Source organism: Sapajus apella, unplaced genomic scaffold, assembly GCF_009761245.1.
Source record: "Sapajus apella isolate SASKATOON/1434 unplaced genomic scaffold, GSC_monkey_1.0 scaffold4, whole genome shotgun sequence".
Classification (NCBI taxonomy): Eukaryota; Metazoa; Chordata; class Mammalia; order Primates; family Cebidae; genus Sapajus; species Sapajus apella.
This window is the reverse complement of record NW_022436944.1, coordinates 21935269-21959155: the sequence shown is the minus strand read 5'-3', so window position 1 is coordinate 21959155 and position 23887 is coordinate 21935269. Positions and strand designations below refer to the sequence as shown.

Sequence of the window (23887 nt, the reverse complement as noted above, 5' to 3'; positions counted from 1 at the left end):
TTATGAAAATAATACAGAATTGTAAGATATTTATACAAATTATTCCAATATAACATGTTATGAGGTAAGGGCTTTGTGGTAAAAAAATAACTCTGGTTTAAATCTTAGTTGTTTCATAAGAATCCACATTTGAAATGTGATTTCAAAATAAGAGACTCATTTTCTATACTCATAAAAGTAAAGTTTCTATCCTGGTCTTTTGCTTAGTACATGGTGTAAATGGCATTGAATACTGTTGTGATAGTTTTCTAAATATAATGAGCTAACATTCACCCAAAAATACTATGGTACCAAAGCGGTGTAGTCAGAAATAGAACACTCTATGAAGGTGATAGACTGTGGCATGCAGGGTTCTTCAGTGTAGAAAATATAAGTAACTCTAGCTAGATTAAGTAGGAAGAATTTATTTCCAGGTATTAGTAACATGTCTTTGCAAAGGGTGGAATAAGATTATAACTGGAACTTCTTAGAGATATTCTCAGAATCATTGCATAACTAACCTGAAAAAGCAGCAACATTTCTACCACTGACACAAGAGGTACCCTTTACCTTTCCCAAAAAATGGAGTCATCCATTTTCAGATTTATATGGATGTGTCTTTTTATTGACAAAACCTGTCTGTGTCTGTGTCCTGGCAGCAATGAACTCTGGGAAGTGTGAGTTGCTGGAAGTTTAGGCAACTCACACTTCCCAGAGCTCTTTGCTGCCAGGACACAGACAGGTTTTGTCAAAGTGTGAGTTTGGAGTGAGTTTGTGTGAAAGCACATTGAAAATGTAGCATCTCCACACTGTGGAGCATGATCAGAATATAGAAAAGGTAGTCAAAACTTTTGGGACTGTTACAAATAACAGTAGTCAACTGCATAGGGAAACACTATCATTGCTAGTTTAAATTCTGCCCGAGAGCAATGATGCTCCATATTGCAAGGAAAACATCTGTTCATTTTTGATGGGCATAAATCACATTGTGAAGGCAATCCAATCAGTTGAATGCCATTGCAGTTTTGAATTACGTAATTGATTGCTCTGAATTTCTTCAGGCCATGCAATCATTTAATAATTTGAATTCCCAAATATTTTTCCTTGAGCAAAGAATGTTCATGTCAATTTAAAATGCTCCTGTAACTAAAATTATTGATATAAATCAATACCTTGGTACTTTGGTTTACACACTCCAAAGTCTTTCAGTTTCTATTAAGTTCATATAGCATCATTACTCTCATTATGGTCCTGAGAATGTTTCTGGAGTATTAAATCATTAGGAAAATACTATCCTGAGTTATTTCATTGGAAAGTTATTGATCTTGTTCGATGATAAATTGTTACTTCTCTCAAAGTTTGAAAGTCCTACCATCCCGACAAATTAGACTGCTTTCTGTAGTTTTTGTTGTTTGCATCAACATTTTATCTCGGTGCATTTTTTGTATTGTTTCATTTTTTAAAATTTTATCTATATTATCCATGTTGAATTAAAAAAATTACAACAGCAAAACACTTATTTTAGAAACATTTTTGATGTCCTATTGGATGAAAAATTCTATAAAACTCATTGTGTTACTTATGCAAACTTCCCTTTGCAGATGTTCGAGTAATTTAAAAATTAACTAGAAGTAAAATGTTTTTTTTTTGCAATTTCAGCTTTTATCATAGATTAAAGAGTACTCATGCAGGTTTGTTACATGGATATACCATGTGATGCTGAAGCTTGGGGTTCCAACTGTGCCATCACCCAAGCAGTAAGCACAGTGCCCAATATGTGGTTCTCAGTCCACACTCCCACTGTCTATTGTTTTCATCTTTACATTCATGTGTTTTCAATGTTTAGGTCCCACGTTGAGAACAGGTTATATTTGGTTTTCTGTTCTTACATTAGTTTACATAGGATAATGGCCTCCAGCTTCATCCACATTACTGCAAGGGGCATGCTGTAACTTTTTTTTATGGCTATGTAGTATTCCATGGTGTATAACTGTTACAGAAAATGTCCCTGTTCTGGACACAGTGTCTTTTATTTAATAAGTGTTTAGTGAATCTCTATGGATAAGTGAAGGAAGAATGGTGACGTAACATTTTCCTCTCTGCTCCCCAGTTTTATTTCCTGGTGCTGACATTTCCTTTTACCTTTACTATAATCATGATTAGCTTAGCCTATTTTCTAGCAAACATATTTTGTATAAGTTGAACTACTAGAGACAGTTGGTGCAAATGCAAATTTCAACTTTATGTATCATATTGAGGGAAAGTTTCTCATTTAAACCCATGATGAATAAATCCAAAGATTTATATCAAAAATAATTCAGTTCTGGCCTTAATATTTTGAGCCCTCTCATAAGCATGTTATTAAACATTTCCAATAATCCCCTGCATAGTCATTTCATCTTTCTACCATAGTTCACATTCCAGAAATTGCTATTTATATCTTTCCTGCCCTTTAGAATCACTACAAACAAAAATATTGTATGAAAATCATAAATGAGAAGGAAGTCAATACCATTGACTTCAACTATAGCAAAAATTTGAGTTTGTTCACATACAGACACACACACACACACACACACACACACACACACACACTCTTATATGTGCATACCGAACCCTGAGGATAGTTGAACTAAAGACATTTCATTTAAGACAATTCCACTTTCTCCAATGATATGCTAATGAACCAAGTAAGCCGTTCTAAGTCATTGATATTACATCATTCAGGACACAATTTCCAAAAACAAGTTAATGAACCAGTTTTTGAAAATCATTTAGAAGAAACACAGTATAACACATACCAATGAAGCCAGTTCATTTGCTTGCTAAAATAGACTCTATCTTGAGTCCTTTCTAAACTAAAGCTAGCTTGACTTTGGTTGTCATCAGAAATAGTAGAAAAATAAAAATGATTTGCATTCCGAGGCTGAAGAAGTTAGTCAAGAATTTGTTTCATTAGGTACCATTATTTCTGATATTTACCAAAAATACTTAAATTGGTATAAGGTAATTAAATTAGTATAAGTAAAGGAGCTCACTTTAAGCATGCTCTGTGTAAATTATTGTATGGATAATTTAAGTAATGATTTTTTGAAAAGAGATAAAGAAGACATCTGCTTCTCCTATCAATCAGAGTCCACTTTAGATTGATATAACTTTCCAAATAATTACTGCTTTAAGGTAACTAGAGTAGCACAAAACTGTCTCAGTTCTTTGCTATCACTTTTTATCTTGCTCTTATTTTAAAAATAGACAGCAATTTTGGGCTTGATTTCCTTGGTAGGACCTATTATTAATTGTATTTTTACTATTTTACTAGATGTCACTTTCACTTTAATCATGAAGCCTGTGCTTAACAAAATTTCATCACCAGAGTGTAATGTTTGGAGCTAAAGAGCTTAGATCTATAAAGGATATTAAGTAACATGTGTCACTTCATTTTATCCCTGTTACTAAGTGACTATAGAATTATTTTTAGAAGTATAACAAATTGTATACTGTCTGAAGATATGTTTTTATTGATGTTTTGCTTTAGAGAGTATATGAATATTTGTATATTTCTTAGATTGATTTGTTAATATTATTTTGCTCAAGTAATTAAAGTTACAATTCAACAAGCATTTTATCCAAATTGCATAAATTGATTTCAAGAGATAATTGGAATTCTACGGCTCCAATTGATATAGTGTTTACTTGAGTGTCTTATTCTGTGAATAGAGGTAATTAACTTATGTAGCTCTCTATGGATTTTTAAAAAATTTTTATTTTTACAAAAGTATTGCTTATATATAGCTTTAAAAGGCAGAGTAGTTTAGGGTCTAAAGGAAAAAAACAAACAACAACAATAAAACATAATAACCTGGGCTAAACTACACAGTCATGTTTCAAACTCCAGAAGAAATCATTTTCAGTTATTTAAATGTTTTGATATGAACATAGCTACCACATAAACTTACCAAATAAGTTTACAATGCTATTTCTTTATTTTACGCTATATACATGACCTATTGTGTTCTGCTATTGAAGGGTTAACTTCCCTTAAATTTCTTGCTGAAAAAAGATGGCTGGAGAGAAGTTTTTGAAATCTTGAAAATCAGAAAACAAATCTCAAAACATTCTGTCTTCATACTTGATTGGTAGGGTGGCTGGATTTAGACTTTTCAATCACAAATACAGTTTTCTTAGATTTTTAAAAGGCATTACTTATTAGACTTCCAGCCTTTTTTGCTGCTGTGAAGAATTCTGTTGTCATTTTCATCCTGGTCTTTCATGTACAAAATTGAATTATTTTACTCTTAATTTGGAATATTTGGAGATTTTTTAAATCCCTCTTATTTTTCTATCTCACAAATGGTGTGTTCTTTGTGTGTCTGTGTGTTTTCTCATTTATTGCTCTGAATATTTGACCCACATTTTAATGTAAAAATCTATTTTCTTTCATTCTGGAATTCCATTTTTATGTAATTATACTCTCCAATTTTCTCTTTATTCCCTTTCTGTAACTTATGTTGGTTGACCTAGCTGTATTATCTAATTTATTATTATTTTTCTCTTATTTTCTAATTGTCTTTTGCTATTTTTTAATGTAATATTTACTCAAATTCATTTTTAAAAAGTTTTGATTCAATATATTTTTTTTTACATTTCCAAATACCTTTTATTATCTTAATCTTTAAAAACAAGCTGTTCTTGTATTAGTGCAGGGTATATTTTTATTTTTCAAATCTACTAACCATGTATTTTTTTTGCTATTGATTTATTATCTCTTTGTATTTTACATTTTTATGTTTTTCCCTTTTATGTAGAAGTTTTGTCAAATATATCTTGATCTTTTGTTTACTGAGGTGTCTCCAGTTACTAAAACAGTGTTTTGGTCCACAAATATCTGGTGAATGAATAAATGGATGAATATTTGACAATCTTTCTTATTTCAAAAGGAGATGCTGAAAATTTTAACTAATTCCTATGAGCATGAGATGACCCTGTCAACATCTCAGTTTTGCTGTGGAGTGATCAAAAACAGAAAGAGCTGGGCCACTTTGTTGATGATCCTCAAACATAAGCATCTGTGCACTTTTGTTGGGGGAGCCTGTTCTCAAAAGGGATCTCTAAATCTCTGATTTGATGGGAGTGGGGGTAGGTAATTCTGCCTTCTAGAATCTATAACCCTGAGTAAGGACAATATGATAGAGGGTCTTACTTCCTATTATTCAGACTTTTACTTTCAGTATTGTTAGGATGGTGACTCAACCCTGATGTGCTGTACTGAATGCCTTTCCCTAAATATAGTATATCTGGTTCATTTTCTTCAGGGAGTAAAATTCCATTGCCTGTTGGGTTTCAGTGAGGTAGTCTTCACTACAGGTTGGGTGACAGGGAGATCTAGTAATTACACTGCTTATTACTTCCAGTTTCAATTAATCCTTACACAAATTTCAGTGCCACTTCTCAACCTATCCTCATAGCAGGCTGCAAGATTTAGCATAAAAATTAGAGGATGCTCAGTCCTATGCGAATTTCAGATAGACTGATTATGTTTCAGCATAAGTATAACCCATGCAATTATAGTATAGTAAAAAAATGTTCTTTGATTTTCAAATGTAATGGTGTGTCTTCTCTTTTACCTGGAAACCCTACAAGAGGCTCTATTTGCCTGCAGTTTCAATCTTTCCTTGATTGTTTTTGTGATGCATTGAATTAAATTTGATTAGCCATCTCTAAACCCAGCATCTGGATTTCAGCTTTTTCCGCTATGCAAATGGTAGTATAGTCATTCATACGCTTTCCATCTTCTAAAATATTGTTGACGTATTTCACCTGCTTTCTTTTCCTATTTTCTATATGTTAGAGAATATATATCTTCTTATTTACTGTCTTTCTGTTGGAATTTTTGGCAAGAGTGATGACAAAAAAAATGTTTCATATGACAACATGAACTGGCAGTCTTGGTAATTATTATTGTTGTTATTATTACTGTTATTTTTTCAGATGGTGTCTTGCTCTGTCACCCAGGCTAGAGTGCAGCAGTGTAATCTAGGCTCACTACAATCTCTGTCTCCGAGGTTCAAGTGATTCTCCTGCCTCAGCCTCCCAAGTAGCTGAAACTACATGCACATGCCACAATGTCCAGCTAATTGTTTTGTATTTTTTAGTAAAGATGGGGTTTCACCCTGTTAGCCAGGATGGTCTCGATCTCCTGACCTCGTGATCCGCCCACCTCAGCCTCCCAGAGTGTAGGGATTACAGGCATGAGCCACCACCCTCGGCTGTAATTATTTTTAAAATGTGAGATTTTGTTTCTAAGATGTTCCTTCCATACAATTTTGCATTCTCTGGAATACTTGTCTAATAGTAAATGAATAAAGAAAACTAACATTTTACAGTGTTAAGGTTTTTATTTAATGCATACTGTAAAATACAGCCTATGGAAAGCTTGCGTTCATATCCAATTAAACTATTGGAAGCAAATAATTAAATACTTACAATTGATGAAGTTGTTTAAGTGAGTTTGATATGGATCACAAAATTACATGGTATAGATGTGAGGACAATAGAAATAGTTTTCATGTGTATGCTGCTTGTCACACAAATAAGGATGCAATCAATAGTTTCAAACTCAAAGTCATGATGGATTTCTCATGCCAAAAAGATCTTAACAACAGAATTAATTTCTCACATATTTGCACGTAATAAACTCAAATATACCTAAGCGTTTTTAGTAAATTAAATGGAAAGATAGTTTTATTTGCCTCAAGGAGACATTACAGTGCATGCTCCAAAAGATAAATGACAGGACTTGAAACACAGCATAAGACTGAGGATTTGTCAAATCAAAATTGAAGGCAACAGACAGTAAATTGGATTTTCTGTCACAATAACATGTAGTTTACTTTCTATCAATGTAACAAATATTATAATATATACTCTATAACATCACATGTTTTATTTGTTTTTGCTGCTGGAATTTAAAAAATAAGGTGGGTCTCTATTGTTGTTGTACCACAATTCACTGTTAAGCATTCCAGGTTTGTTTCTTAAGGATATGTTTTTCCCCACAGATAATATTAGCCATCAACCGTCATTTCAAATGTAGAATAAATAGCACTATCAGCACTGAACTCAGGTTCAAAGGATACTGAATTACATGATGTTGAGCCTGCTAGGGGTGCCAATCATCTCTCTGAGACCAACTGTTCTCAGCTTCAAAGATGGACACAATTTGAGTATATTGTTATATCATTTTTTCTTCAATCTCCAAAGAATAAATGTAAAAATAAGGAAAAGAATAACACAGCCATTTAAATCAAATTACAGAATGTACCTTGTAAATCTGATGACATAAAAAAAAATCCATACAGTTAAATTAAAATGCATTTTCCTCAGGAATTTTATAATATATATATATTTTATGTGTGTTTTTGATAAAGAGGTGCTAACTGCTTTCTGATCAGTGATGGAAAACATCTAATAATTCTCAGCACTTCTAGGAAGAAAAAAATGCAGTTTTCCAAGGATAGTGTTCTGAAGCTACTGTGAGGTATTTGATATGAAAAACTAAAAAAAATGAAATTGTTCCAGGGTCAAAAGCTAGAGACACAATTTGTATGGGTTATTTGTGTTTTTATTTTTATTTGTTTTATTTATTTTCAAGTTTACAATCATGCAAAGGCATCATCCAGAGAAACTGTACATTGAGAACAATCATTCTGCTTTTAATTCTCAGTACAGTAATCAACAAATTCCATGAGATGTTTAACACTTTAAGATAGACTTTGTGGTAGATCTTTAAGATAGACTTTGTGGTAGCCTACCGTTGTCCAACAGTAGGCTAATGTAAGTGTTCTGAGCATGTTTAATGTAGTCTGGGTTAACAGTAATGCTCAGGAGGTTAGGTGTGTTAAATTGACTTTTACATTTTCAGCTTATGATGAGTTTCTCAGAACATAACCCCATTGCAAGTTGAGCAGCATCTGTACTTTTAACACCAAGTGAATTCAAAATAAGCATCATTTACTTGTTGAGCTCCTCCTATACTTTTGAGTCTAAACTACCTACTAGTCATTTAGTATCATTTTATATAATGCTCACATTTCTGCACACATGGTAGATAACTTTTACTGCCATTTTGCAGACCAGAACAAAGTTTGCGAAGTTAATTAGCATATCAATGTTTAGCCATTAATAAGTGCCACAGAAGGAGTTTGAGGCCATGGCAGACTGGCCTGAAATGCATGCTTCTCTACTACACTATATCAAGTCACATGTAGAATATGGTTCAATCAATCATCTATTCTTTCAGTTTTAAAATGGACAAACATCTATACGTATTTAAATGTTCACCTGCTACAAAATTAATAAGATTGTTTTTGTATTTATCTGAAAGCCTTTTAGATAGCATTTATCATGTTTGGAATATTGAGATGTTTTAAATGACCCTGAAAATAATAAATTTATCCATTAATTGAAGAGCTAATCTTAACATGGAAGAAACAGATAAACGTTAGCTAGCTAGCTAGCTAGATACAAACAGAGTAAGATAAGATATTTGGAGTGATTATGATGACTCAGGAGACAAATATTTTCATGAAATAAAATTGCCCCTATGGTGCCTCTTCCAGATATGTTAAATGAAGTTTTAAAGGACTTTACAGGATTAATTACTTTTAACATTACTTTTGAATATGACCTCATTTTGTGACCAACTAAGAGGAGACACAGATTTAATTAGGGTAATATTGAATACTTATTAGATTCCAAGCATGATCTTAGGAATAGAAAGATAAAACAAAAACCAAACAACATAAGCCGTTACTTCATGGAGATTTCGGTTCAGTGGGGGAGGAATACAAAAAACACATAATGATGCAAATAACAATTGAGTCACAATTTTTATAAGGGCTATGGAGGAAAGCTGACATTTTAAGTAAAGGCGATGGGAAGAGATATTTTGAATTAAGGAGGCAAAAGCTATCTTGAGGATTGACACTTAAGTATAGAACTAGAAGGATACAGAGTTACAGAGCCCAGAAAGAGCATTCTGGGCAGAGGAAACTGTGAGAAAGCTACTGAGACAGAAGAATGATAGAAAAGTAAGTGTTGGGGGAGTATAAGCATCAAAAGGGAGTATGCTAAGAAATAAGACTGCTCAGGTAGAAAAATGGCAAATCCAGCAAAGCCCAGAATTTACATATGCACAAACTTTCCTCCTCTTCTACCTACCGATTGCAAAATATTATTCTGAGCACTTGAAATATAACATTGATCATAACAGAGTCACTGTCTTCATGAAGCTTCTATTTCAGTGGAAGGAAAAATGTACCCAATAAAATTATCTCTCTCATAAGCAAACAGGATTGGAGCAGTGAATAATAGGCAACTTCATAGATGAAGCCAAGTGTTACATTTAGATATTTACAGGAATTTTGAATATTATTTCAATTCTGATGAGAAAACTTTAGATGGTTGACTTTAGAAAATTCATATGATGTAATTAAAATTTTAGGTTAATTGCTAAGTAAAAAAAAGCATCTAGGGGCTAGGGTTAAAGCAAAGAGTAACCATGAGGCCGCTTTAATTGTGGAGAGAGATTGGTCTATTAGAAAAGTGGAGAAAGTTACGTGTTGAGAAACTGATGGACTCAGGATATATATTTTTAATGAAACCTGTTATAATTTTATTACAAATTAAATGTGGAGTATGGCAGAATATTTAAATATTAAAAGAATTTTTCTGTGACTGGGAATATCAAATTATGGCAGTAATTATGAATAGATTTATGATTATTGTTATTTTGTTTTATTTTAGAGAAACACTAATAAACATGTCTGGTAGCTAGTGAGAAGGGTTCCCATAGAAAATTAAAACATATAATTTCAAGAAAAGAAGGGAGATAATTGTATGTAACAGCAGAATCCTTGAGAAAGTGGGACAACCCATTACAAATTGATGAAGTTAATCTTAAATAATGGCAAGGCAGTTCATCTTTTTTTTTTTTTTTAAATTCAATAGAGGCAGAATGCATATGTGTATGGGCATACCAATAGTAGGAGGATGCAAAGGTAACATATTGATTATTTGATCTCTTTTTGAATTTCTAAGCAAGGTCATCAGCTGAAAAATGGGTGCAAGTGGTGCTAGAAGTTGAAAGCAAGAAACAATATGAAAACCATGGTTTGGTACAAGGAAGAGTAAATTTACTAGTGGCACAAAATAAAATTTCTATTAAAATATCAGGAATTTTTTTTCTGAGCTGACCGACAGCAAAACAACTATTTCCCATCTAAGTTTAAACTCATATTTTAATTCTAAAACTGCCATCCCAATGTGTAAGAGTAGTTACATGGGGCCATTGAGCATTTAAAATGTAACTCTTTTGTGTTATATGCTTTTGTCTGTGTGTGTGTGTGTGCGCGCGCGCATGTGCGCGCGCGCGCACGCACATTTACACACTGTGTTTTACGGACGGAGAGGATTCAGTTATCAGGCACATTGTATTCATATTGTATTATATTCATGTTATTTATGGGAGATTATTGTGAATTAGGGTAAAATTTTAGAGACAACATATAAGGAGATCAGTGATTTAGAAATCCAAAACACACACATCCACACACAGGCACTAGAAAGGAAGAAAAACTGACATTGATATATTTATTGAGTGCCTTATAGTGTGTAGGGTGCTTTAAGTAGCATCATCCATTTATAGTCACAACTCTTGAAATAAGCATTGTTATTCCCCTTTTCAAAAAGGATGTAAAAACTGAAGTTAATTAAGGAGCATAGTGCCAAGAAAGTAGCAAGTCCAACAGTCAAAACAAGTTTTGTCTTCTTTCAAAGATTGAATGCTTTTTAACTATTACACAAAGCAAAATTATTTTCCATAAAAAAGAATTAGGGATTTTTAGCAGAGAAGGTTTTCTGGAAATAAGCCTCTTCTAAATCCCAGGGTACCTCATGAATCAAGTATATAGGTATCACTTGGGAGCCCCAAAGTTTTTCCTGTATTACCTAATCCCATGTTTTCCTATGACCTCTATTATAGAGTTAACAAAATGCAAAAACCTTAGAAATAACATCAGTAAGTTGGAGGAATAAAAATTTACCCACGTATATCCCTCCAACAACTGTATTTTAGCAGCAAACCATAGACAAATATGTCTTTGTGACAGCTTTGGTATCCAGATAAGAGGCTGCAAAAACCCTGGCGAAGCCCAAAATCAAATAAAATTGTTTTGAGAAGGTAGACCGGTGTCTAGGTGTCAGGCTTACTGGCTGTGGTCCCAGCTACAGACCAAGAAACAGCCATGTGCCCCTGTGGACTTGGCTACAGTCCCATTTGGACTTTGTCCTGCCACCAACACCATCTATCCCAGGATCTAGAAGGAGCCATGCTTGGCCATGCCTCTGGCATAAGACCTACTGACCTCAGGACAAGCTGTAGACCCTGATGCGCCCTGTGATGTGGCTCAGACTCTCATAGCAGTTCAGAAACATGCGGGTTTCTTGGCCATGCATGGACCAATGAAATACAAGCCTACCTTTTTCCATTCTGGACAGATCTTGGTCTAGCTGCATATCCTAAAATGAGCCTGTTACTGAGTTCCAGCCCCTCTCAGACATGGTCAAGGGGCAGTCCTGCCTGCCCAGCAACTTAGTGGGAGACATGCCTGTTTGTGTTATCAAAGGTAGGCTACCAGCCTCAGTATGACTGTGGATCCTGAAGTGACCATATGACTTAGTTTTAGCTTTAATCATCTGTATCACCAGTACAGTCTCACTTGCCCAGTGGGAGATTTCCCAGGGACCTGTTGGAGGCTACACTTGCCCATAGACTTGTCAATAAACCCTACCATCTGTCAACCCAGTTGCAGATCATGAGGTAAACCCTTGTCCAGTACCAGAACCACTGACCAAGATGAATGAGACACTCCTGTCTGTCCAAAGACCAGACAGAATCCACACTCACCCAAGCACCTGGTAACATGTGAACCATGGACCCCATTACAGACCAAGGAGCAGCTATATGACTTGGTTTCAATGCTAATTGACTGCAATCCTTAGGGACACAACAGGAGGTTATTCATTGCCTGCTGATACCAGTCTGTAAAGAGTAGAAGAGGTGATTGTTCCTCTTAATGCATAGACATTAGTACAAGGCTACCTAGATCATAAAGAACTGGGCAAAAAAGACACCACCAATGGAAATTAACATGGCTTCAATAAGTGATCCCAAAGAAATGAATATCTATAAATTGCCTGAGACATAATTAAAAATAATCATCCAAAGGAAGGTCAAGAAGATGTAAGAGAACACATATAGACAACTAAATAAAACCTCAAAGATAATATATGGACAAAATGAGAAGCTTAATAAACATTTAGAAACCATAAAAAAGGATCATCAGATGTCCTGAAGCTGAAGACTATAATAACAGAACTGAAAAATTCAGCAAAGAGCTTTGACAGCAGACTCAATCATGCAGAAGAATAGCTGGCAAACTTGAAAACAGGTGACTAGGGATTGCCAAGTTAGAAGAAAAAAAAAATTAAAGTGTAAAGAAACCATATAGGACCAATGGTATACCATTATACAAAAAAGAGTATATACATTATTGGAATTCCAGAGAAGAGAGAAGGGGGGAGGGGAAAGACTAAGGCTTTCCAAATTTGCGGAGGGATATAACATACAGACTCACAAATCTCAAGGGATCTCAGGCAATATCAATACAAACATCACCAGGGTATAAATTATTAACAAATTGTCAAAAGTGAAAGACAAAGAAAATCTTTAAAGCACCAAGAGAAAAGAGTGTGGTCACATACAAATTAACTGCTGTCACATACGGCTACTGGTGGTCTTCGCAGCAGACAGCTTGCCAGCCAGGAGGGAGTGGAATTATATATTCAAAGTACTTACATTAAAAAAAAAAACTGTTGACTAAGATTACTACACCCAATATTTCTAGCTTTTGGAAATTAAGAAGAGGTAAAAAAAATTCCCAATCAAACAAAATCTGAGGAAGCTAATTACAACTAGATCAGCCTTACCAAAAAATGCCAAAGGGAGTTCTTCAAGTTAAAATAAAAGAATAGTAAATATCAACATGAACATATAAGAAAATATAAAGCTTGCTGTTAAAGGTAAATATAGAGTTAAATTCAGATTACTATTACAACGGTAGCAAGTAAATTATTTTAACAATAGTATAAAAGTTAAAAGACAAATTTATTATAAATAACTATAGCTACAATAATTAGTTAATAGATACATAATTTTAAAAGATAAATGGTAACAATAATAGCATATATGTGGTAGGGACAAGTACAAGTGGAGTTTTTGTATGTGATTAAACTTATGTCGTTATCAGCTTAAAACAGACTATTATGTTAGAATGGCGATCATTAAAAAATCTGGAGACAATAGATGCTGGAGAGGATGTGGAGAAATAGGAACACTTTTACACTGTTGGTGGGAGTGTAAATTGTGGAAGACAGTATGGCAATTCCTCAAGGACCTAGAAATAGAAATTCCATTTGACCCAGCAATCCCATTACTGGGTATATATCCAAAGGATTAAAAATCATTCTATTATAAGGACACATGCACACGAATGTTCATTGCAGCACTGTTTACAATAGCAAAGACATGGAACCAACCCAAATGCCCATCGATGATAGACTGGACATGGAAGATGTGGCACATATACACCATGGAATACTATGCAGCCATAAAAAACGATGAGTTCATGTCCTTTGTAGGGGCATGCATGAACCTGGAAACCATCATTCTCAGCAAACTGACACAAGAACAGAAAATCAAACACTGCATGTTCTCACTCATAAGCAGGTGTTGAACAATGAGGACACATGGACATAGGGAGGGGAGCATCACACACTGGGGTCTGTGGGGGGGAACTAGAGGAGGGAGAGTGGGGGTTGGGAAGTTGGAGAGGGATAACATGGGGAGAAATGCCAGATATAGGTGACAGGGAGGAAGGCAACAAACCATATGGCCATTTATGTACCTATGCAACAATCTTGCATGTTCTTCACATGTACCCCAAAACCTAAAACACAATTAAAAAAAAAATATATATATATATAGAGAGAGAGAGAGAGAGAGAGTAGACTATTACTATAAGACTTTTTTCATGTAAGCTTCATGGTAACCATGAAGAGAAAGCTTTCAGTATATACACAGAATATAAATAGAAAAGAATTTAAATATGCAAACAAAAATGCAAGTAAATAACACAGAAAGCAAGAGAGAAAGAAAGGAACAAAGAATTACAAAATTGTTTAAAAAATTCAAATGTAAATTGAATAAATTTTTCAATCAAAAAGTACAGAGTATCTGAACTGGTAAAATTCAAAATAAACATGATAGAATAATATACTCCCCCCAAGAGGCTTGTTTTAGCATTAAAGGCACACATGAGACTGAAAGTGAAGGAAATTAAAAATATATTTTATGCAAATAGAAACAAATAGAGAGCAGGAATAGTTATATCAGACAAAATGAACTTAAGAACTGTAAAAACAGACAAAAGAAGTCATTTTGCAACAATTAGGATTCAATTCATCAAAAAGATTTAACAGTTGTAAATCTGCAATAACCTGATATCAGAGAACTTAAATATATCAAGTAAATATTAGTAGGACACAAGGGAGAGATATATAAGAATAAAATAACAGCAAGTGACATTCATATTCCAATTTTAGCTATGGATAGATCATGGAGATAGAAAAGCAATAAGGAAACACTGGACATGAATTACACTTTAGATAAATAGATCTTACAGACATATATATGATATTACATATAATAGCAACAGAATACACATTCTTCTCTAGCTTGCATAGAGAATTCTCAAGGATAGATCACATTTTAGGCCACAAAACAAGTTTGAATAAATTGTAAAAGATTAAAATCACATCAAATTTCTTTTTTGATCATACTGTTATAAAAATAGAAATAAATACCTTGAGGAAAATTGGAAATTTCACAAATATGTGAAATTTACACATTATCCTGAACATGACTATACAAGAAAATATAAAACTCACTGTTGAGGTAAATACGAACTCAAAGAAATCCAATATGATAAAGAAAAATAAGAAAATAAATTAAATATATCTTTAAATAAACACAAATATAAAGACAACATATCAAAACTTATGGGATGGAGCAAAAGTATTTTAGAAAACTTTTAGAAAAGTATTTTAAAAACTTTTCCCAGAGAAAAGTTTTTAGCAATGAATTTCAATATGGAGAAATAAGGAAGACCTCAAATAAACAACCTAACTTTATGCCTCAATGAATTGAGAAAAAAAAATAGCACAAAGCAGAAGAAAGTAATGATTATAGAAGATTACAGAATAAAACAATAATATCATAGCAGAATAAATGAAATATAGACCCACAAAGACAATCTTTAAAAATCAATGAGAGTTGTTTTTTGAAAAGAGGCAAGAAAATAAACCTGTGGATGGACACACTCAAATAAAATCATAAGTGAAAGAGGAGGCATTATCACTGATACGAAAGAAATACAAATGTTCAAAAACTACTATATATAATTATACACCAAAAATTTAATATACTAGAAGAAATATACTAAGAAATTCTTAGTAACATACAACTTACCAAGATGAAATCACAAAGAAACAGAAAACCTGAACAGCAGAATAAACAGTAAGGCAATTGAAGCAGTTATCAAAAACCTCTTAACAAAGACAAGTCAAGCACCAACTGGATTAGCAGGTGAATTTTACCAAGCATTTAAAGAAGAATGAATGCTAGTTCTTCTCAAACTCTTCAAAAAAATGGAAAAAAAAAATCCAAACTCATTAGATGAGACTAGAACTACCCTGATACACACATCAGAAAATGAAAACATCAGAAAAAAGAAAAAAATTCAGGGCAATATCCATGATGAACATAAATGCATAAATTGTCAGCTAAATATTAGCAAATTAAATTCGACAGCATAGTAATAGGATTATACATCATGATCAAGAAGGATTTATCGTTTCCATGCAAGAATGGTTCAACATATGCAAATTGGTACATGTGATCCACCACATTAACAGAGTAAAGGATAAAAATAATATGATTTATATTGAGATCCAATAAAAGCCTTTGACAAAATTTATCACATCTTTATCATAAAAAAACTCTCAACAAATTATTTATAGAAGGAATTAACCTTAACTTTATAAAGGCTATATATGACAAGCCCACAGCTTACATCATATTTATTGGTGAAAAGCTGATATATTTTTCTCCAAAATCAGGAATAATACAGGGGTGCTCACCTTACCACTTTTGTTCGACATACTACTAGATGGCCTCGCCAAATTCAGTTAGACCAGAAAAAGAAAGAAAAAACATCTACATTATAAAGGAAGAGTGATCTTTTTCTGTATTTAGACATGACATAATCTGACATATTTAAAACCCTGAAGATCCAACAAAATAACTATTAGAACAAATAAATTCAGTAAAGTTGCAAGATACAACATCAACAAGCAAAATTCAGTAGTCTTTCTATACACTAATAACAAACTATCAGAAAAGGAAATGAGAAAAACGATTTTATTTTAAAAAGCATCTAAAGGAATACAATATTTGGGAATATATTTAACCGAGGAAGTTAACTGAGAGAAATTGAAGAAGACACAAAACCAGAAAGCTATGTTCTTTACATGAACTGGAATAATTAACACTATTAAAATGTCCATACTGCATAAAGTGATCCACAGATTCAATGCAATCCCTATCAAAATTTCAATGGCATTTTTAACAAAAATTTTAAAAAATCTCAAAATCCATATGGAACTACAAGAGACCCTAAATAAACAAAGCAATCTTCAGTAGGAAGGCATCACACTTCCTGATGTCAAACTACATTACAAATTTCTAGTAATCAAAACAGCATGATACCAGCACAAAAGACAGCATATAGAACAGTGGGCCAGAATTGCTAGGCCAGAAATGAAACTATGAACATATGGTCAACTAAAGAATAAAACTGGACTTTTATCTTTCACCATACATAAAAGTTAAATGAATTATAAGCTTAAATGTGATGCTTAAAGCCATAAAACCACTAGAAAAATAAGAGGAAGAAATTCCTTGAGATTGGTCTTGAAAATGATTTATGATGTATGACACCAAAAGCAAAGGCAACAAATGTAAAAGTAAAGTGGGATTATTTCAAATCAATAAGTTTCTGCACAGTAAATGAAACAACCAACATAATGAAAATACAACCTATGAAATTGGAGAAAATATTTGAAAACCATGTGTCTGATAAAGGCTAAAGCTCATTTAAGAACTCAACTCAAAAGCAAAAATCCTCCACAAATAACACAATTTACAAATAGGTAAAGGACCTTAATAGACATTTTTTTAGAAGAAGATATACAAATGGCGAACAGGTGTATGAAAAAATGTTCAGTATTACAAATCATCAGGTAAATTCACATCAAACCACAATGAGATATCACTTCAGGTATATTAGGTGATTATTATCAGAAAAGCATCAATAAGAAATGTTTGTGAGGATATGGAGGAAAGAGGACTCTTTAAAACTTTTATATTAGGTTCAAGAAAGCTGTGCAGGTTTGTAATACAGGTAAAACTCGTGTCACACAGATTTTTACACAAATGAGAATTTTATATACTTTTGGTGAGAATGTAAATTTGTGTAGATATTATAAAAATAGTATGAAGTTACCTTAAAATATTAGTAAAACTTCATAAGTACCAGCAATCCCACTTCAATACCAAAGGGATATTGGTATTCATGTTCATAGCAGCATTATTCACAATAGTCAAGACATAAAGGCAATCTAAGTGCCTGTCATTGGAACAATGGTTAAAGAAAATGTGAGATAAATAAAAAATTAAATGTTTGTTATTCAGCCTTAAAAAAGAAAATTCTACCATTTATGACATAAATAAACCTAGAGGACATTGTACTCCATAAAATCAACCAGACACAGAAAGATAAATATTGTATGGTCTCACATGGGGAGTCTAAAAAAGTCAAACTCATAGAGACAGTAAGTAAAATAACAGTTTCGAGGGATGGGAAGTGGTTGGAGGAGGGAGAAAAAAGTTGGGCAGGGGAGATAATGATCAAAGTGTACAATATAAATAAGTTCTGGGGATCTAATGTACAGTGTAGTAACTATAGTAAATAATACTATCTTGCATATTTCAACTTTGCATAGACAGTAGATATTAAGTGTTCTCACCACACACAGATAAAAAGATAACTATGTGAGGTGATAGATATGTTAATTAACTCCATTGCTATAATAATTTCACAATGTTTACATATATAAGGCCATCACATTATACACCTTTAATATATATTATTTTTATTCAACAATTATACCTCAATGAAGATAGAGAAGAAAATACAAGATTTTGGAATTGTCTTCAGATACATCTGCAAAACAAATAGCATTCAGAGCATAGGAGCAAATTCTTGTTAGAACAATTCTAATCCCTTGGGTATGGGCTTTTTGGGTGACTGAGCTATGAACTTGGCCAAGCCCTCACACAGAGTTCAAAACAACTGTTCTTTGAAGTGGTGGATTTTCAGGAACATTTCTTCCTTCATTTATAGGCTTTCAGAGATGAAAATCTGTTGGATGACACGCAGCTTACCCTTTCAAAGTTCCTCAAGGACCCCGGGGAATGCAGCCATCTGGAATTTGCTGTCATGCTGTGATTTCTGCAGGTTTGTTTAACTTTTAATCTCTCCAGTCACATCTTTTATTATCCACTCTGTGCATAATTTTTGCATTATATAGTCCTTTTTTAAACAGTGAGCTGAAATAGCTCAATTTAATCACAAATGTGCCTCTGAAAGACTTAATGTCTTAAAAGTTATTTCCCTCCTTTCTCATGTTGAAAAAAAAAATACTGTGGCTGTATCAGATTTGCTGCTCACAAATCAATCCCATCCTCCTAAAGAATGCAGCAGAAAGCAGAATTTAATGAGAGCTAGATACTTTTAGAATTAATTAATAACATTTAAGATAGTTTTGATTTCTCTAATTATTTGCTATCTGTATTTTTGTGGGTGTTAAAGTCCATTTATTTTAGCTGTTTCTCATATTCCTAAACCACAGAATATTAAGACCAGAAAAAAGTTGCAGTTTACATAACTGTGGACAGAACACCTACTCTAAAAATGAGTTTCCTAAAGATTAATTCACTACCACATAACCTGTTTGCCTAAAACGTAATCCTTTTTCAAAATTGTTGCACATTTTCTCTCTCTTTTCTTTATACCAGCATTTGAAAAAAATAATTTTAATTTCAAGGTCACTTGCTAGTTTCTTCAAAAAAGGATTCCATCAGTTTCTTGCCATGACCACCACAACTTGAGGGGCTTGTACTAAGTATTTCTGCTTTACCCCTCACATGCACAGCTTTGCCTAACCCTATGTAAGTACTTGCATATTAAGTAATGGTCTTTTCAGCATCCACTTCTTTATTTGTCAAAGTCATGTATTCGATTACCTCACTATCTCATTCCTTTGTAGACTAGTTCTCTCATATTTCTATTCATATCATCAAAATTTTATTCCTAAGGATGGATACTCTGCTATAACACAAGCCATGAGCAGAATCCCACTCCAAGTTGAACAGAATATTCAAGGTCACCACTATACTGTATATCTGACTTAAAGCATTTCTCCTGTCATTCCTCAACTATAAGATCTTGCCAGCTTTTGTTTATTTTAACATCCCACTCCTTCCCAGTTACTTTTGTAACTGGGGGAGTGAGCATCTCCAGCCTCCAGTTCTGAAGAGGTTCTTAGTCTAGCTAACCCAGAACAATGGGGAAAGGGACCCTGGAGGCCCATGAGTTTGCCAGTGGAATAAGTATCATGGACTCAAAAAGTTTTGCAGAAAAGCGATTTGTGAGTGAGAGAGTGTGTGTGTGTGAGAGAGAGAGAGAGAGAGAGAGAGAGAGCACTCCCATGCTGTGGGAGGAGACCTAGAGAAGAAATCCGGGAGCAGCTGGAATTTTAACCCTTGAGTTATTCCCTCCCCATTCATGTTCTCGTCCAATGAGAGGAGTTCTTTCAAACTTCCTCTGGAGTGATTGATCTTTGACTGATACCAGATTGGCTGTTTGGTCCACAATTCTGAGTTACAGATCCCCCTACTCCCAGAGCTTTCCGTGGATTTTTTGGGACAAAGGAGCTTCACCTGTCTTTCTCTACCTAGCAGGTGCACAGGAAACCTAGACAAAGAACTTTACATTTGAAACCCCTGTGGTTCCCCAATGGAGGTGTGGAGCCAGGAAACTCCTGCCTTTGAAACCACGCCCCTCGCAGACCCAGGAAGAGAGGTCCCTCACTTTGATTGATATTTTTAACATCCACAGGCAACTGACAAAATCTTCTAAGCAAACATACCCTAGAATAACCACAGCAAGCCTTACTAAAGACTGGAATAAATAATCCATCATGTGAAGCCATATATGGAGATCCAACAGAAACAATAGCAAACAGGGAAAAATGACCTTTCCAAATGAAAAAAGCAAAAGCCAGTGATTGAATGCATGAGCTTGCAAATAAAGATTTAAAAATAGAAATTCTAATAAAACTCAGCAAACTCTAAGGAAACACAGAAAATCAATTCAAAACCTTAGAAAAATTTAACAAAGGAGGCTGGGCCCGGTGGCTCACGCCTGTAATTCCAGCATTTTGGGAGGCTGAGGCATGTGAATCATTAGGTCAGGAGATCGAGACCATCCTGGCCAACATGGTGAAATCCCACCTCTAATAAAACACAAATAATTAGCTGGGCATGGTGGTACAAGCCTGAAGTCCCAGCTACTTGGGAGGTTGAGGCAGGGGAATAGTTTGAACCCAGAATGCAGAGGTTGCAGTGAGCCAAGATCCTGCCACTGCACTCCAGCCTGGCGACAGAGCAAGACTCCATCACACACACACACACACACACACACACACACACACACACACACACACAGAGTAACAAAGGAACTGATATAATTTTAAAAACCAAACATAACTTCTAGAAAGGAGAAAGATATTTGTTGAACTGAAAAATGCATTAGAGGCTCTGAACGGCATAATGGATCATGCAGAAGAAACAATCAATGAGCTCTCCCGGCCACCCATGGTGAAACCCCGTCTCCACTAAAAATACAAAAAATAGCTGGGTTTGGTGGCACGTGCCTGTAATCCCAGCTACTCGGGATGCTGAGGCAAAAGAATCCTTGAACAAGGGAGTTGGAGGTGGCAGTGAGCCAAGATCATACCACTGCACTCCAGCCTGGTGACAGAGCAAGACTCCATCAGTTAAAAAACAAAACAAAACAAAACAAACAAACAAAAAAAACAGGAACACTCTATGAGCTCAAAGACGGGATATTGGAAAATAGAGCCAGATAAAAAAATTTTTCAAAATATGGGAAGAAACAAAATCACCTGAAAGATATACAGAATAACCTTAAAAGAGAAAATTTAGAAGTTATTGGCATTCAAGAGGGATTTGAGGAAGATAAAAAAATATTCAAAGAAATGTTAACAGAAAGCATTCCAAACCTAGAGAAATCTACAAATATCCAGGTACAGGAGGTCAGAGATCACCAAACAGATTTAATCCAAATAAAACTACTCCAAGGCATATAACAAAGTCCCAAAGAGGAAGGGCAAAGAGGAGATCCATCAAGCAGCAAGTGGGCGGGGGGACCTAAATGAGGTGAGTAAAGGTCACCTGAAGCAGACCACCCAGAGTCAAAACTCCTAAATCTGAGGAACTTAGAAGTAACTGGAGTTCCCTATTATCTAAGGTGGCATCTGGTTCCAGATTTCTTTCCCAAATTTATAAGTAACTAGAATTATTATGCATCTCTGGAATGCATGCATGTCAAAACGCATTGTGCAACCCTTGCTGTCATTAAGGCATGAAAATTTCTACAAATGTAATCACCTATGTGGCTAATACAGTCCAAATTACCCTTAAGCTCCTGCTTTAAGGTCCTTAAATAACACTAAGGAAAAATTCACCATGGTGCACGCAGTCCCTTCTTGCAGAGATGGCCCACTGTACACTTCTGAAGTATTATTTTTTTTCTAATAGAACTATCATTTTTCAAACCTATACTGTTAGTAAATTCTTCTTACCAGCCTGTGAGTTGATCACTTTCTGATGCCAGGGTTCTGACACCTTAGCCAGCACAAATAACATATAAAGGAGCTTTGATTTCCCTGGCAAAAGACTTCTCAATGGAAAATATATAGACCAGGAGAGAATGTGGCAACATATTCAAAATGCTGAATGAAGACAGTAACCTGTCAACCAAGGTTACTGTATCCATCAGATCACTCTTCAAATATGAAGGAGAGATAGTGTCTCTTGCCCAGACAAATAAAAATATAGGGTCTTTATCACTGCTAAACTTCTCTACATAGAAACTAAAGAGCGTTCTTTAATCTGAAAGAAAAAATTGCTAACATACAAAAAGAACACATTTGAAGCTTTTAAAATTCAATGAAAAATGTAAGTATAACAACAAACTGAATACTCTAATATTATAGTTGTGGTGTGTAATCCACTCATATCGCTAGTGTCAATATTAAACAAATCTGACAAAAAAATCATAACTACAACTTATTAAGAAATAAACAACATAAGAAGATGGTAATTAAGACAATAAAAAGTCAAAATGTGAGAAGGATTGGGTTTTAATGTAAAGGTCTTAGTCTTCCTTTTGTTTGTTCTTTTTATCTAATCAGATTTATCTTGCCATCTGTTCAAAATAATTTGTTGTAAGACTCCTTTTTTCCAAGACTTGTTGTAACCACAAAGTAAAATCCTATAATAGAATAAAATTTAAAAAGCAAAAACTTAAGACGTATTGCCAGAGAAATATCACTTAATCACAAAGGAAGATAGAAATAAGAGAAGAATGGAACAGAAGAGTCACAAAACAACTGAAGAACCAGTAACAAATGGTGGTTGTGAAGTGTTTCCTATCAATAATAGTATCAAATGTAAGTGGACTAATAGCTCCAATTAGAAGACAGAGTGGTCAAATGGATGGAAAAATAAGACCTAACTATATGTGTCTACAAGATATCCACTTCACATATGAAGACACATGTAAACTAAAAGTAAAGGAATGGAACAAAATATCCCATGCAAATGGAAGTCAAGAAATATTAAAGTGGCTATACTTATAATAGGTAAGATAGCCATGTAAAAAGAGAGGGAAAAAGTCAGTATATGATGATAAAGCAATCAGTTCAGCAAGAGGATATAACAATTATGAATATATATGCATCCAACATGTCATACTAAATATATAAAACAAACATTAATACTAAAAAAGACATACACTAAAATACCTTAATATTAGTGGACTCCAATATCCCACTGTAATTAATGAACAGATCATTTCAATGGAATTTCAACAAAGAAACATGGAGTTGGTTGGGTGTGGTGGCTCATGCCTGTAATCTCATCACTTTGGGGGGCCCAGTCAGGTGGATCACAAGGTCAAGAGATTGAAACCATCCTGGCCAAGAGGGTGAGACCCCAACTCTACTAAAAATACAAAAATTAGCTTGGTGTGGTGGCAGGCGCCTGTAGTCCCAGCTACGTGGGAGGCTGAGGCAGGAGAATCACTTGAACCCAAAAGGCAGAGGTTGCAGTGAGCTGAGATTGTGCCGCTGCATGCCAGCCTGGTGACAGAGAGAGACTCTGTCTCAAAAACATAAACATAATACATCACATACACATAATTAAAAACAAAAAACTATACATTCATCTCTATAGATGCAGAAGAAGCATTTAATAAAATCCAGCTTCCCTTTCTGGGAAAAAAAAAAAAAAACCCTCAACAAA

The 23887-nt window shown here is 34.2% G+C and overlaps 1 long non-coding RNA gene across 1 annotated transcript; it reads left to right on the top strand.

Annotated features, from left to right (window-relative positions):
• The first annotated feature begins 282 nt into the window (after nucleotides 1–282).
• On the top strand, nucleotides 283–20735 carry LOC116540614. The gene is made up of 3 exons (XR_004264517.1): nucleotides 283–538; nucleotides 18621–18734; nucleotides 20237–20735. It is a non-coding gene; the product is annotated as an uncharacterized LOC116540614 (long non-coding RNA).
• The last annotated feature ends 3152 nt before the right edge of the window (nucleotides 20736–23887 follow it).